Genomic DNA, 15,545 nt, shown 5'->3' with positions numbered 1-15,545 from the left:
TTATCGGTGCTCGATGTGATTAATTATGTGGTAAATTGTTTCAGCAGTTTGCAGGGGGAGCACTCGAAGCCTAATCCTTTTGAAATTTTACGTTTTGCTTTGAAAACGATTTTCACTGGAGTCAAGTCAAGCTTTAAAATATGAAAGCATTGTTTCGGCGGGTTTTTAAATGGAAATCTTGAATCCAATGTTTTAAACTTTCCCAAACAAAGTAAAGACTCGCGTCGTTCTTAATTTTTCATAGTGTTACGTGTAAGTTAGAAAGGATTTTGGAGCTTAAAGCATCAGACTTTGTTTCTGAACAATTATGGGCATAAAAACCATCCGCACGATTATTGCACGATTTTAATTTTTCGTTGTTTTCCATGCTTTATTTTGCTTTTAGACACATTTTTAGGTGCTCTGAGGAATTACATATGAGTGATCTCGATATTTGGATATTATTTGTGAAGTTGTTATCGGTGCTCGATGTGATTAATTATGTGGTAAATTGTTTCAGCAGTTTGCAGGGGGAGCACTCGAAGCCTAATCCTTTTGAAATTTTACGTTTTGCTTTGAAAACGATTTTCACTGGAGTCAAGTCAAGCTTTAAAATATGAAAGCATTGTTTCGGCGGGTTTTTAAATGGAAATCTTGAATCCAATGTTTTAAACTTTCCCAAACAAAGTAAAGACTCGCGTCGTTCTTAATTTTTCATAGTGTTACGTGTAAGTTAGAAAGGATTTTGGAGCTTAAAGCATCAGACTTTGTTTCTGAACAATTATGGGCATAAAAACCATCCGCACGATTATTGCACGATTTTAATTTTTCGTTGTTTTCCATGCTTTATTTTGCTTTTAGACACATTTTTAGGTGCTCTGAGGAATTACATATGAGTGATCTCGATATTTGGATATTATTTGTGAAGTTGTTATCGGTGCTCGATGTGATTAATTATGTGGTAAATTGTTTCAGCAGTTTGCAGGGGGAGCACTCGAAGCCTAATCCTTTTGAAATTTTACGTTTTGCTTTGAAAACGATTTTCACTGGAGTCAAGTCAAGCTTTAAAATATGAAAGCATTGTTTCGGCGGGTTTTTAAATGGAAATGAATTTGAATATCTTGAATCCAATGTTTTAAACTTTCCCAAACAAAGTAAAGACTCGCGTCGTTCTTAATTTTTCATAGTGTTACGTGTAAGTTAGAAAGGATTTTGGAGCTTAAAGCATCAGACTTTGTTTCTGAACAATTATGGGCATAAAAACCATCCGCACGATTATTGCACGATTTTAATTTTTCGTTGTTTTCCATGCTTTATTTTGCTTTTAGACACATTTTTAGGTGCTCTGAGGAATTACATATGAGTGATCTCGATATTTGGATATTATTTGTGAAGTTGTTATCGGTGCTCGATGTGATTAATTATGTGGTAAATTGTTTCAGCAGTTTGCAGGGGGAGCACTCGAAGCCTAATCCTTTTGAAATTTTACGTTTTGCTTTGAAAACGATTTTCACTGGAGTCAAGTCAAGCTTTAAAATATGAAAGCATTGTTTCGGCGGGTTTTTAAATGGAAATGAATTTGAATATCTTGAATCCAATGTTTTAAACTTTCCCAAACAAAGTAAAGACTCGCGTCGTTCTTAATTTTTCATAGTGTTACGTGTAAGTTAGAAAGGATTTTGGAGCTTAAAGCATCAGACTTTGTTTCTGAACAATTATGGGCATAAAAACCATCCGCACGATTATTGCACGATTTTAATTTTTCGTTGTTTTCCATGCTTTATTTTGCTTTTAGACACATTTTTAGGTGCTCTGAGGAATTACATATGAGTGATCTCGATATTTGGATATTATTTGTGAAGTTGTTATCGGTGCTCGATGTGATTAATTATGTGGTAAATTGTTTCAGCAGTTTGCAGGGGGAGCACTCGAAGCCTAATCCTTTTGAAATTTTACGTTTTGCTTTGAAAACGATTTTCACTGGAGTCAAGTCAAGCTTTAAAATATGAAAGCATTGTTTCGGCGGGTTTTTAAATGGAAATGAATTTGAATATCTTGAATCCAATGTTTTAAACTTTCCCAAACAAAGTAAAGACTCGCGTCGTTCTTAATTTTTCATAGTGTTACGTGTAAGTTAGAAAGGATTTTGGAGCTTAAAACATCAGACTTTGTTTCTGAACAATTATGGGCATAAAAACCATCCGCACGATTATTGCACGATTTTAATTTTTCGTTGTTTTCCATGCTTTATTTTGCTTTTAGACACATTTTTAGGTGCTCTGAGGAATTACATATGAGTGATCTCGATATTTGGATATTATTTGTGAAGTTGTTATCGGTGCTCGATGTGATTAATTATGTGGTAAATTGTTTCAGCAGTTTGCAGGGGGAGCACTCGAAGCCTAATCCTTTTGAAATTTTACGTTTTGCTTTGAAAACGAATTTCACTGGAGTCAAGTCAAGCTTTAAAATATGAAAGCATTGTTTCGGCGGGTTTTTAAATGGAAATCTTGAATCCAATGTTTTAAACTTTCCCAAACAAAGTAAAGACTCGCGTCGTTCTTAATTTTTCATAGTGTTACGTGTAAGTTAGAAAGGATTTTGGAGCTTAAAACATCAGACTTTGTTTCTGAACAATTATGGGCATAAAAACCATCCGCACGATTATTGCACGATTTTAATTTTTCGTTGTTTTCCATGCTTTATTTTGCTTTTAGACACATTTTTAGGTGCTCTGAGGAATTACATATGAGTGATCTCGATATTTGGATATTATTTGTGAAGTTGTTATCGGTGCTCGATGTGATTAATTATGTGGTAAATTGTTTCAGCAGTTTGCAGGGGGAGCACTCGAAGCCTAATCCTTTTGAAATTTTACGTTTTGCTTTGAAAACGATTTTCACTGGAGTCAAGTCAAGCTTTAAAATATGAAAGCATTGTTTCGGCGGGTTTTTAAATGGAAATGAATTTGAATATCTTGAATCCAATGTTTTAAACTTTCCCAAACAAAGTAAAGACTCGCGTCGTTCTTAATTTTTCATAGTGTTACGTGTAAGTTAGAAAGGATTTTGGAGCTTAAAACATCAGACTTTGTTTCTGAACAATTATGGGCATAAAAACCATCCGCACGATTATTGCACGATTTTAATTTTTCGTTGTTTTCCATGCTTTATTTTGCTTTTAGACACATTTTTAGGTGCTCTGAGGAATTACATATGAGTGATCTCGATATTTGGATATTATTTGTGAAGTTGTTATCGGTGCTCGATGTGATTAATTATGTGGTAAATTGTTTCAGCAGTTTGCAGGGGGAGCACTCGAAGCCTAATCCTTTTGAAATTTTACGTTTTGCTTTGAAAACGATTTTCACTGGAGTCAAGTCAAGCTTTAAAATATGAAAGCATTGTTTCGGCGGGTTTTTAAATGGAAATGAATTTGAATATCTTGAATCCAATGTTTTAAACTTTCCCAAACAAAGTAAAGACTCGCGTCGTTCTTAATTTTTCATAGTGTTACGTGTAAGTTAGAAAGGATTTTGGAGCTTAAAACATCAGACTTTGTTTCTGAACAATTATGGGCATAAAAACCATCCGCACGATTATTGCACGATTTTAATTTTTCGTTGTTTTCCATGCTTTATTTTGCTTTTAGACACATTTTTAGGTGCTCTGAGGAATTACATATGAGTGATCTCGATATTTGGATATTATTTGTGAAGTTGTTATCGGTGCTCGATGTGATTAATTATGTGGTAAATTGTTTCAGCAGTTTGCAGGGGGAGCACTCGAAGCCTAATCCTTTTGAAATTTTACGTTTTGCTTTGAAAACGATTTTCACTGGAGTCAAGTCAAGCTTTAAAATATGAAAGCATTGTTTCGGCGGGTTTTTAAATGGAAATGAATTTGAATATCTTGAATCCAATGTTTTAAACTTTCCCAAACAAAGTAAAGACTCGCGTCGTTCTTAATTTTTCATAGTGTTACGTGTAAGTTAGAAAGGATTTTGGAGCTTAAAACATCAGACTTTGTTTCTGAACAATTATGGGCATAAAAACCATCCGCACGATTATTGCACGATTTTAATTTTTCGTTGTTTTCCATGCTTTATTTTGCTTTTAGACACATTTTTAGGTGCTCTGAGGAATTACATATGAGTGATCTCGATATTTGGATATTATTTGTGAAGTTGTTATCGGTGCTCGATGTGATTAATTATGTGGTAAATTGTTTCAGCAGTTTGCAGGGGGAGCACTCGAAGCCTAATCCTTTTGAAATTTTACGTTTTGCTTTGAAAACGATTTTCACTGGAGTCAAGTCAAGCTTTAAAATATGAAAGCATTGTTTCGGCGGGTTTTTAAATGGAAATGAATTTGAATATCTTGAATCCAATGTTTTAAACTTTCCCAAACAAAGTAAAGACTCGCGTCGTTCTTAATTTTTCATAGTGTTACGTGTAAGTTAGAAAGGATTTTGGAGCTTAAAACATCAGACTTTGTTTCTGAACAATTATGGGCATAAAAACCATCCGCACGATTATTGCACGATTTTAATTTTTCGTTGTTTTCCATGCTTTATTTTGCTTTTAGACACATTTTTAGGTGCTCTGAGGAATTACATATGAGTGATCTCGATATTTGGATATTATTTGTGAAGTTGTTATCGGTGCTCGATGTGATTAATTATGTGGTAAATTGTTTCAGCAGTTTGCAGGGGGAGCACTCGAAGCCTAATCCTTTTGAAATTTTACGTTTTGCTTTGAAAACGATTTTCACTGGAGTCAAGTCAAGCTTTAAAATATGAAAGCATTGTTTCGGCGGGTTTTTAAATGGAAATGAATTTGAATATCTTGAATCCAATGTTTTAAACTTTCCCAAACAAAGTAAAGACTCGCGTCGTTCTTAATTTTTCATAGTGTTACGTGTAAGTTAGAAAGGATTTTGGAGCTTAAAACATCAGACTTTGTTTCTGAACAATTATGGGCATAAAAACCATCCGCACGATTATTGCACGATTTTAATTTTTCGTTGTTTTCCATGCTTTATTTTGCTTTTAGACACATTTTTAGGTGCTCTGAGGAATTACATATGAGTGATCTCGATATTTGGATATTATTTGTGAAGTTGTTATCGGTGCTCGATGTGATTAATTATGTGGTAAATTGTTTCAGCAGTTTGCAGGGGGAGCACTCGAAGCCTAATCCTTTTGAAATTTTACGTTTTGCTTTGAAAACGATTTTCACTGGAGTCAAGTCAAGCTTTAAAATATGAAAGCATTGTTTCGGCGGGTTTTTAAATGGAAATGAATTTGAATATCTTGAATCCAATGTTTTAAACTTTCCCAAACAAAGTAAAGACTCGCGTCGTTCTTAATTTTTCATAGTGTTACGTGTAAGTTAGAAAGGATTTTGGAGCTTAAAACATCAGACTTTGTTTCTGAACAATTATGGGCATAAAAACCATCCGCACGATTATTGCACGATTTTAATTTTTCGTTGTTTTCCATGCTTTATTTTGCTTTTAGACACATTTTTAGGTGCTCTGAGGAATTACATATGAGTGATCTCGATATTTGGATATTATTTGTGAAGTTGTTATCGGTGCTCGATGTGATTAATTATGTGGTAAATTGTTTCAGCAGTTTGCAGGGGGAGCACTCGAAGCCTAATCCTTTTGAAATTTTACGTTTTGCTTTGAAAACGATTTTCACTGGAGTCAAGTCAAGCTTTAAAATATGAAAGCATTGTTTCGGCGGGTTTTTAAATGGAAATGAATTTGAATATCTTGAATCCAATGTTTTAAACTTTCCCAAACAAAGTAAAGACTCGCGTCGTTCTTAATTTTTCATAGTGTTACGTGTAAGTTAGAAAGGATTTTGGAGCTTAAAACATCAGACTTTGTTTCTGAACAATTATGGGCATAAAAACCATCCGCACGATTATTGCACGATTTTAATTTTTCGTTGTTTTCCATGCTTTATTTTGCTTTTAGACACATTTTTAGGTGCTCTGAGGAATTACATATGAGTGATCTCGATATTTGGATATTATTTGTGAAGTTGTTATCGGTGCTCGATGTGATTAATTATGTGGTAAATTGTTTCAGCAGTTTGCAGGGGGAGCACTCGAAGCCTAATCCTTTTGAAATTTTACGTTTTGCTTTGAAAACGATTTTCACTGGAGTCAAGTCAAGCTTTAAAATATGAAAGCATTGTTTCGGCGGGTTTTTAAATGGAAATGAATTTGAATATCTTGAATCCAATGTTTTAAACTTTCCCAAACAAAGTAAAGACTCGCGTCGTTCTTAATTTTTCATAGTGTTACGTGTAAGTTAGAAAGGATTTTGGAGCTTAAAACATCAGACTTTGTTTCTGAACAATTATGGGCATAAAAACCATCCGCACGATTATTGCACGATTTTAATTTTTCGTTGTTTTCCATGCTTTATTTTGCTTTTAGACACATTTTTAGGTGCTCTGAGGAATTACATATGAGTGATCTCGATATTTGGATATTATTTGTGAAGTTGTTATCGGTGCTCGATGTGATTAATTATGTGGTAAATTGTTTCAGCAGTTTGCAGGGGGAGCACTCGAAGCCTAATCCTTTTGAAATTTTACGTTTTGCTTTGAAAACGATTTTCACTGGAGTCAAGTCAAGCTTTAAAATATGAAAGCATTGTTTCGGCGGGTTTTTAAATGGAAATGAATTTGAATATCTTGAATCCAATGTTTTAAACTTTCCCAAACAAAGTAAAGACTCGCGTCGTTCTTAATTTTTCATAGTGTTACGTGTAAGTTAGAAAGGATTTTGGAGCTTAAAACATCAGACTTTGTTTCTGAACAATTATGGGCATAAAAACCATCCGCACGATTATTGCACGATTTTAATTTTTCGTTGTTTTCCATGCTTTATTTTGCTTTTAGACACATTTTTAGGTGCTCTGAGGAATTACATATGAGTGATCTCGATATTTGGATATTATTTGTGAAGTTGTTATCGGTGCTCGATGTGATTAATTATGTGGTAAATTGTTTCAGCAGTTTGCAGGGGGAGCACTCGAAGCCTAATCCTTTTGAAATTTTACGTTTTGCTTTGAAAACGATTTTCACTGGAGTCAAGTCAAGCTTTAAAATATGAAAGCATTGTTTCGGCGGGTTTTTAAATGGAAATCTTGAATCCAATGTTTTAAACTTTCCCAAACAAAGTAAAGACTCGCGTCGTTCTTAATTTTTCATAGTGTTACGTGTAAGTTAGAAAGGATTTTGGAGCTTAAAACATCAGACTTTGTTTCTGAACAATTATGGGCATAAAAACCATCCGCACGATTATTGCACGATTTTAATTTTTCGTTGTTTTCCATGCTTTATTTTGCTTTTAGACACATTTTTAGGTGCTCTGAGGAATTACATATGAGTGATCTCGATATTTGGATATTATTTGTGAAGTTGTTATCGGTGCTCGATGTGATTAATTATGTGGTAAATTGTTTCAGCAGTTTGCAGGGGGAGCACTCGAAGCCTAATCCTTTTGAAATTTTACGTTTTGCTTTGAAAACGATTTTCACTGGAGTCAAGTCAAGCTTTAAAATATGAAAGCATTGTTTCGGCGGGTTTTTAAATGGAAATGAATTTGAATATCTTGAATCCAATGTTTTAAACTTTCCCAAACAAAGTAAAGACTCGCGTCGTTCTTAATTTTTCATAGTGTTACGTGTAAGTTAGAAAGGATTTTGGAGCTTAAAACATCAGACTTTGTTTCTGAACAATTATGGGCATAAAAACCATCCGCACGATTATTGCACGATTTTAATTTTTCGTTGTTTTCCATGCTTTATTTTGCTTTTAGACACATTTTTAGGTGCTCTGAGGAATTACATATGAGTGATCTCGATATTTGGATATTATTTGTGAAGTTGTTATCGGTGCTCGATGTGATTAATTATGTGGTAAATTGTTTCAGCAGTTTGCAGGGGGAGCACTCGAAGCCTAATCCTTTTGAAATTTTACGTTTTGCTTTGAAAACGATTTTCACTGGAGTCAAGTCAAGCTTTAAAATATGAAAGCATTGTTTCGGCGGGTTTTTAAATGGAAATGAATTTGAATATCTTGAATCCAATGTTTTAAACTTTCCCAAACAAAGTAAAGACTCGCGTCGTTCTTAATTTTTCATAGTGTTACGTGTAAGTTAGAAAGGATTTTGGAGCTTAAAACATCAGACTTTGTTTCTGAACAATTATGGGCATAAAAACCATCCGCACGATTATTGCACGATTTTAATTTTTCGTTGTTTTCCATGCTTTATTTTGCTTTTAGACACATTTTTAGGTGCTCTGAGGAATTACATATGAGTGATCTCGATATTTGGATATTATTTGTGAAGTTGTTATCGGTGCTCGATGTGATTAATTATGTGGTAAATTGTTTCAGCAGTTTGCAGGGGGAGCACTCGAAGCCTAATCCTTTTGAAATTTTACGTTTTGCTTTGAAAACGATTTTCACTGGAGTCAAGTCAAGCTTTAAAATATGAAAGCATTGTTTCGGCGGGTTTTTAAATGGAAATGAATTTGAATATCTTGAATCCAATGTTTTAAACTTTCCCAAACAAAGTAAAGACTCGCGTCGTTCTTAATTTTTCATAGTGTTACGTGTAAGTTAGAAAGGATTTTGGAGCTTAAAACATCAGACTTTGTTTCTGAACAATTATGGGCATAAAAACCATCCGCACGATTATTGCACGATTTTAATTTTTCGTTGTTTTCCATGCTTTATTTTGCTTTTAGACACATTTTTAGGTGCTCTGAGGAATTACATATGAGTGATCTCGATATTTGGATATTATTTGTGAAGTTGTTATCGGTGCTCGATGTGATTAATTATGTGGTAAATTGTTTCAGCAGTTTGCAGGGGGAGCACTCGAAGCCTAATCCTTTTGAAATTTTACGTTTTGCTTTGAAAACGATTTTCACTGGAGTCAAGTCAAGCTTTAAAATATGAAAGCATTGTTTCGGCGGGTTTTTAAATGGAAATCTTGAATCCAATGTTTTAAACTTTCCCAAACAAAGTAAAGACTCGCGTCGTTCTTAATTTTTCATAGTGTTACGTGTAAGTTAGAAAGGATTTTGGAGCTTAAAACATCAGACTTTGTTTCTGAACAATTATGGGCATAAAAACCATCCGCACGATTATTGCACGATTTTAATTTTTCGTTGTTTTCCATGCTTTATTTTGCTTTTAGACACATTTTTAGGTGCTCTGAGGAATTACATATGAGTGATCTCGATATTTGGATATTATTTGTGAAGTTGTTATCGGTGCTCGATGTGATTAATTATGTGGTAAATTGTTTCAGCAGTTTGCAGGGGGAGCACTCGAAGCCTAATCCTTTTGAAATTTTACGTTTTGCTTTGAAAACGATTTTCACTGGAGTCAAGTCAAGCTTTAAAATATGAAAGCATTGTTTCGGCGGGTTTTTAAATGGAAATGAATTTGAATATCTTGAATCCAATGTTTTAAACTTTCCCAAACAAAGTAAAGACTCGCGTCGTTCTTAATTTTTCATAGTGTTACGTGTAAGTTAGAAAGGATTTTGGAGCTTAAAACATCAGACTTTGTTTCTGAACAATTATGGGCATAAAAACCATCCGCACGATTATTGCACGATTTTAATTTTTCGTTGTTTTCCATGCTTTATTTTGCTTTTAGACACATTTTTAGGTGCTCTGAGGAATTACATATGAGTGATCTCGATATTTGGATATTATTTGTGAAGTTGTTATCGGTGCTCGATGTGATTAATTATGTGGTAAATTGTTTCAGCAGTTTGCAGGGGGAGCACTCGAAGCCTAATCCTTTTGAAATTTTACGTTTTGCTTTGAAAACGATTTTCACTGGAGTCAAGTCAAGCTTTAAAATATGAAAGCATTGTTTCGGCGGGTTTTTAAATGGAAATGAATTTGAATATCTTGAATCCAATGTTTTAAACTTTCCCAAACAAAGTAAAGACTCGCGTCGTTCTTAATTTTTCATAGTGTTACGTGTAAGTTAGAAAGGATTTTGGAGCTTAAAACATCAGACTTTGTTTCTGAACAATTATGGGCATAAAAACCATCCGCACGATTATTGCACGATTTTAATTTTTCGTTGTTTTCCATGCTTTATTTTGCTTTTAGACACATTTTTAGGTGCTCTGAGGAATTACATATGAGTGATCTCGATATTTGGATATTATTTGTGAAGTTGTTATCGGTGCTCGATGTGATTAATTATGTGGTAAATTGTTTCAGCAGTTTGCAGGGGGAGCACTCGAAGCCTAATCCTTTTGAAATTTTACGTTTTGCTTTGAAAACGATTTTCACTGGAGTCAAGTCAAGCTTTAAAATATGAAAGCATTGTTTCGGCGGGTTTTTAAATGGAAATGAATTTGAATATCTTGAATCCAATGTTTTAAACTTTCCCAAACAAAGTAAAGACTCGCGTCGTTCTTAATTTTTCATAGTGTTACGTGTAAGTTAGAAAGGATTTTGGAGCTTAAAACATCAGACTTTGTTTCTGAACAATTATGGGCATAAAAACCATCCGCACGATTATTGCACGATTTTAATTTTTCGTTGTTTTCCATGCTTTATTTTGCTTTTAGACACATTTTTAGGTGCTCTGAGGAATTACATATGAGTGATCTCGATATTTGGATATTATTTGTGAAGTTGTTATCGGTGCTCGATGTGATTAATTATGTGGTAAATTGTTTCAGCAGTTTGCAGGGGGAGCACTCGAAGCCTAATCCTTTTGAAATTTTACGTTTTGCTTTGAAAACGATTTTCACTGGAGTCAAGTCAAGCTTTAAAATATGAAAGCATTGTTTCGGCGGGTTTTTAAATGGAAATCTTGAATCCAATGTTTTAAACTTTCCCAAACAAAGTAAAGACTCGCGTCGTTCTTAATTTTTCATAGTGTTACGTGTAAGTTAGAAAGGATTTTGGAGCTTAAAACATCAGACTTTGTTTCTGAACAATTATGGGCATAAAAACCATCCGCACGATTATTGCACGATTTTAATTTTTCGTTGTTTTCCATGCTTTATTTTGCTTTTAGACACATTTTTAGGTGCTCTGAGGAATTACATATGAGTGATCTCGATATTTGGATATTATTTGTGAAGTTGTTATCGGTGCTCGATGTGATTAATTATGTGGTAAATTGTTTCAGCAGTTTGCAGGGGGAGCACTCGAAGCCTAATCCTTTTGAAATTTTACGTTTTGCTTTGAAAACGATTTTCACTGGAGTCAAGTCAAGCTTTAAAATATGAAAGCATTGTTTCGGCGGGTTTTTAAATGGAAATGAATTTGAATATCTTGAATCCAATGTTTTAAACTTTCCCAAACAAAGTAAAGACTCGCGTCGTTCTTAATTTTTCATAGTGTTACGTGTAAGTTAGAAAGGATTTTGGAGCTTAAAACATCAGACTTTGTTTCTGAACAATTATGGGCATAAAAACCATCCGCACGATTATTGCACGATTTTAATTTTTCGTTGTTTTCCATGCTTTATTTTGCTTTTAGACACATTTTTAGGTGCTCTGAGGAATTACATATGAGTGATCTCGATATTTGGATATTATTTGTGAAGTTGTTATCGGTGCTCGATGTGATTAATTATGTGGTAAATTGTTTCAGCAGTTTGCAGGGGGAGCACTCGAAGCCTAATCCTTTTGAAATTTTACGTTTTGCTTTGAAAACGATTTTCACTGGAGTCAAGTCAAGCTTTAAAATATGAAAGCATTGTTTCGGCGGGTTTTTAAATGGAAATGAATTTGAATATCTTGAATCCAATGTTTTAAACTTTCCCAAACAAAGTAAAGACTCGCGTCGTTCTTAATTTTTCATAGTGTTACGTGTAAGTTAGAAAGGATTTTGGAGCTTAAAACATCAGACTTTGTTTCTGAACAATTATGGGCATAAAAACCATCCGCACGATTATTGCACGATTTTAATTTTTCGTTGTTTTCCATGCTTTATTTTGCTTTTAGACACATTTTTAGGTGCTCTGAGGAATTACATATGAGTGATCTCGATATTTGGATATTATTTGTGAAGTTGTTATCGGTGCTCGATGTGATTAATTATGTGGTAAATTGTTTCAGCAGTTTGCAGGGGGAGCACTCGAAGCCTAATCCTTTTGAAATTTTACGTTTTGCTTTGAAAACGATTTTCACTGGAGTCAAGTCAAGCTTTAAAATATGAAAGCATTGTTTCGGCGGGTTTTTAAATGGAAATGAATTTGAATATCTTGAATCCAATGTTTTAAACTTTCCCAAACAAAGTAAAGACTCGCGTCGTTCTTAATTTTTCATAGTGTTACGTGTAAGTTAGAAAGGATTTTGGAGCTTAAAACATCAGACTTTGTTTCTGAACAATTATGGGCATAAAAACCATCCGCACGATTATTGCACGATTTTAATTTTTCGTTGTTTTCCATGCTTTATTTTGCTTTTAGACACATTTTTAGGTGCTCTGAGGAATTACATATGAGTGATCTCGATATTTGGATATTATTTGTGAAGTTGTTATCGGTGCTCGATGTGATTAATTATGTGGTAAATTGTTTCAGCAGTTTGCAGCGGGAGCACTCGAAGCCTAATCCTTTTGAAATTTTACGTTTTGCTTTGAAAACGATTTTCACTGGAGTCAAGTCAAGCTTTAAAATATGAAAGCATTGTTTCGGCGGGTTTTTAAATGGAAATGAATTTGAATATCTTGAATCCAATGTTTTAAACTTTCCCAAACAAAGTAAAGACTCGCGTCGTTCTTAATTTTTCATAGTGTTACGTGTAAGTTAGAAAGGATTTTGGAGCTTAAAACATCAGACTTTGTTTCTGAACAATTATGGGCATAAAAACCATCCGCACGATTATTGCACGATTTTAATTTTTCGTTGTTTTCCATGCTTTATTTTGCTTTTAGACACATTTTTAGGTGCTCTGAGGAATTACATATGAGTGATCTCGATATTTGGATATTATTTGTGAAGTTGTTATCGGTGCTCGATGTGATTAATTATGTGGTAAATTGTTTCAGCAGTTTGCAGGGGGAGCACTCGAAGCCTAATCCTTTTGAAATTTTACGTTTTGCTTTGAAAACGATTTTCACTGGAGTCAAGTCAAGCTTTAAAATATGAAAGCATTGTTTCGGCGGGTTTTTAAATGGAAATGAATTTGAATATCTTGAATCCAATGTTTTAAACTTTCCCAAACAAAGTAAAGACTCGCGTCGTTCTTAATTTTTCATAGTGTTACGTGTAAGTTAGAAAGGATTTTGGAGCTTAAAACATCAGACTTTGTTTCTGAACAATTATGGGCATAAAAACCATCCGCACGATTATTGCACGATTTTAATTTTTCGTTGTTTTCCATGCTTTATTTTGCTTTTAGACACATTTTTAGGTGCTCTGAGGAATTACATATGAGTGATCTCGATATTTGGATATTATTTGTGAAGTTGTTATCGGTGCTCGATGTGATTAATTATGTGGTAAATTGTTTCAGCAGTTTGCAGGGGGAGCACTCGAAGCCTAATCCTTTTGAAATTTTACGTTTTGCTTTGAAAACGATTTTCACTGGAGTCAAGTCAAGCTTTAAAATATGAAAGCATTGTTTCGGCGGGTTTTTAAATGGAAATCTTGAATCCAATGTTTTAAACTTTCCCAAACAAAGTAAAGACTCGCGTCGTTCTTAATTTTTCATAGTGTTACGTGTAAGTTAGAAAGGATTTTGGAGCTTAAAACATCAGACTTTGTTTCTGAACAATTATGGGCATAAAAACCATCCGCACGATTATTGCACGATTTTAATTTTTCGTTGTTTTCCATGCTTTATTTTGCTTTTAGACACATTTTTAGGTGCTCTGAGGAATTACATATGAGTGATCTCGATATTTGGATATTATTTGTGAAGTTGTTATCGGTGCTCGATGTGATTAATTATGTGGTAAATTGTTTCAGCAGTTTGCAGCGGGAGCACTCGAAGCCTAATCCTTTTGAAATTTTACGTTTTGCTTTGAAAACGATTTTCACTGGAGTCAAGTCAAGCTTTAAAATATGAAAGCATTGTTTCGGCGGGTTTTTAAATGGAAATGAATTTGAATATCTTGAATCCAATGTTTTAAACTTTCCCAAACAAAGTAAAGACTCGCGTCGTTCTTAATTTTTCATAGTGTTACGTGTAAGTTAGAAAGGATTTTGGAGCTTAAAACATCAGACTTTGTTTCTGAACAATTATGGGCATAAAAACCATCCGCACGATTATTGCACGATTTTAATTTTTCGTTGTTTTCCATGCTTTATTTTGCTTTTAGACACATTTTTAGGTGCTCTGAGGAATTACATATGAGTGATCTCGATATTTGGATATTATTTGTGAAGTTGTTATCGGTGCTCGATGTGATTAATTATGTGGTAAATTGTTTCAGCAGTTTGCAGGGGGAGCACTCGAAGCCTAATCCTTTTGAAATTTTACGTTTTGCTTTGAAAACGATTTTCACTGGAGTCAAGTCAAGCTTTAAAATATGAAAGCATTGTTTCGGCGGGTTTTTAAATGGAAATGAATTTGAATATCTTGAATCCAATGTTTTAAACTTTCCCAAACAAAGTAAAGACTCGCGTCGTTCTTAATTTTTCATAGTGTTACGTGTAAGTTAGAAAGGATTTTGGAGCTTAAAACATCAGACTTTGTTTCTGAACAATTATGGGCATAAAAACCATCCGCACGATTATTGCACGATTTTAATTTTTCGTTGTTTTCCATGCTTTATTTTGCTTTTAGACACATTTTTAGGTGCTCTGAGGAATTACATATGAGTGATCTCGATATTTGGATATTATTTGTGAAGTTGTTATCGGTGCTCGATGTGATTAATTATGTGGTAAATTGTTTCAGCAGTTTGCAGGGGGAGCACTCGAAGCCTAATCCTTTTGAAATTTTACGTTTTGCTTTGAAAACGATTTTCACTGGAGTCAAGTCAAGCTTTAAAATATGAAAGCATTGTTTCGGCGGGTTTTTAAATGGAAATGAATTTGAATATCTTGAATCCAATGTTTTAAACTTTCCCAAACAAAGTAAAGACTCGCGTCGTTCTTAATTTTTCATAGTGTTACGTGTAAGTTAGAAAGGATTTTGGAGCTTAAAACATCAGACTTTGTTTCTGAACAATTATGGGCATAAAAACCATCCGCACGATTATTGCACGATTTTAATTTTTCGTTGTTTTCCATGCTTTATTTTGCTTTTAGACACATTTTTAGGTGCTCTGAGGAATTACATATGAGTGATCTCGATATTTGGATATTATTTGTGAAGTTGTTATCGGTGCTCGATGTGATTAATTATGTGGTAAATTGTTTCAGCAGTTTGCAGGGGGAGCACTCGAAGCCTAATCCTTTTGAAATTTTACGTTTTGCTTTGAAAACGATTTTCACTGGAGTCAAGTCAAGCTTTAAAATATGAAAGCATTGTTTCGGCGGGTTTTTAAATGGAAATGAATTTGAATATCTTGAATCCAATGTTTTAAACTTTCCCAA

This window comes from Durio zibethinus, chromosome 8 (genome assembly GCF_047325235.1).
Source record: "Durio zibethinus cultivar Kanyao isolate XHJ-2024 chromosome 8, ASM4732523v1, whole genome shotgun sequence".
NCBI lineage: Eukaryota > Viridiplantae > Streptophyta > Magnoliopsida > Malvales > Malvaceae > Durio > Durio zibethinus.
This window is presented reverse-complemented; position numbering follows the sequence as displayed.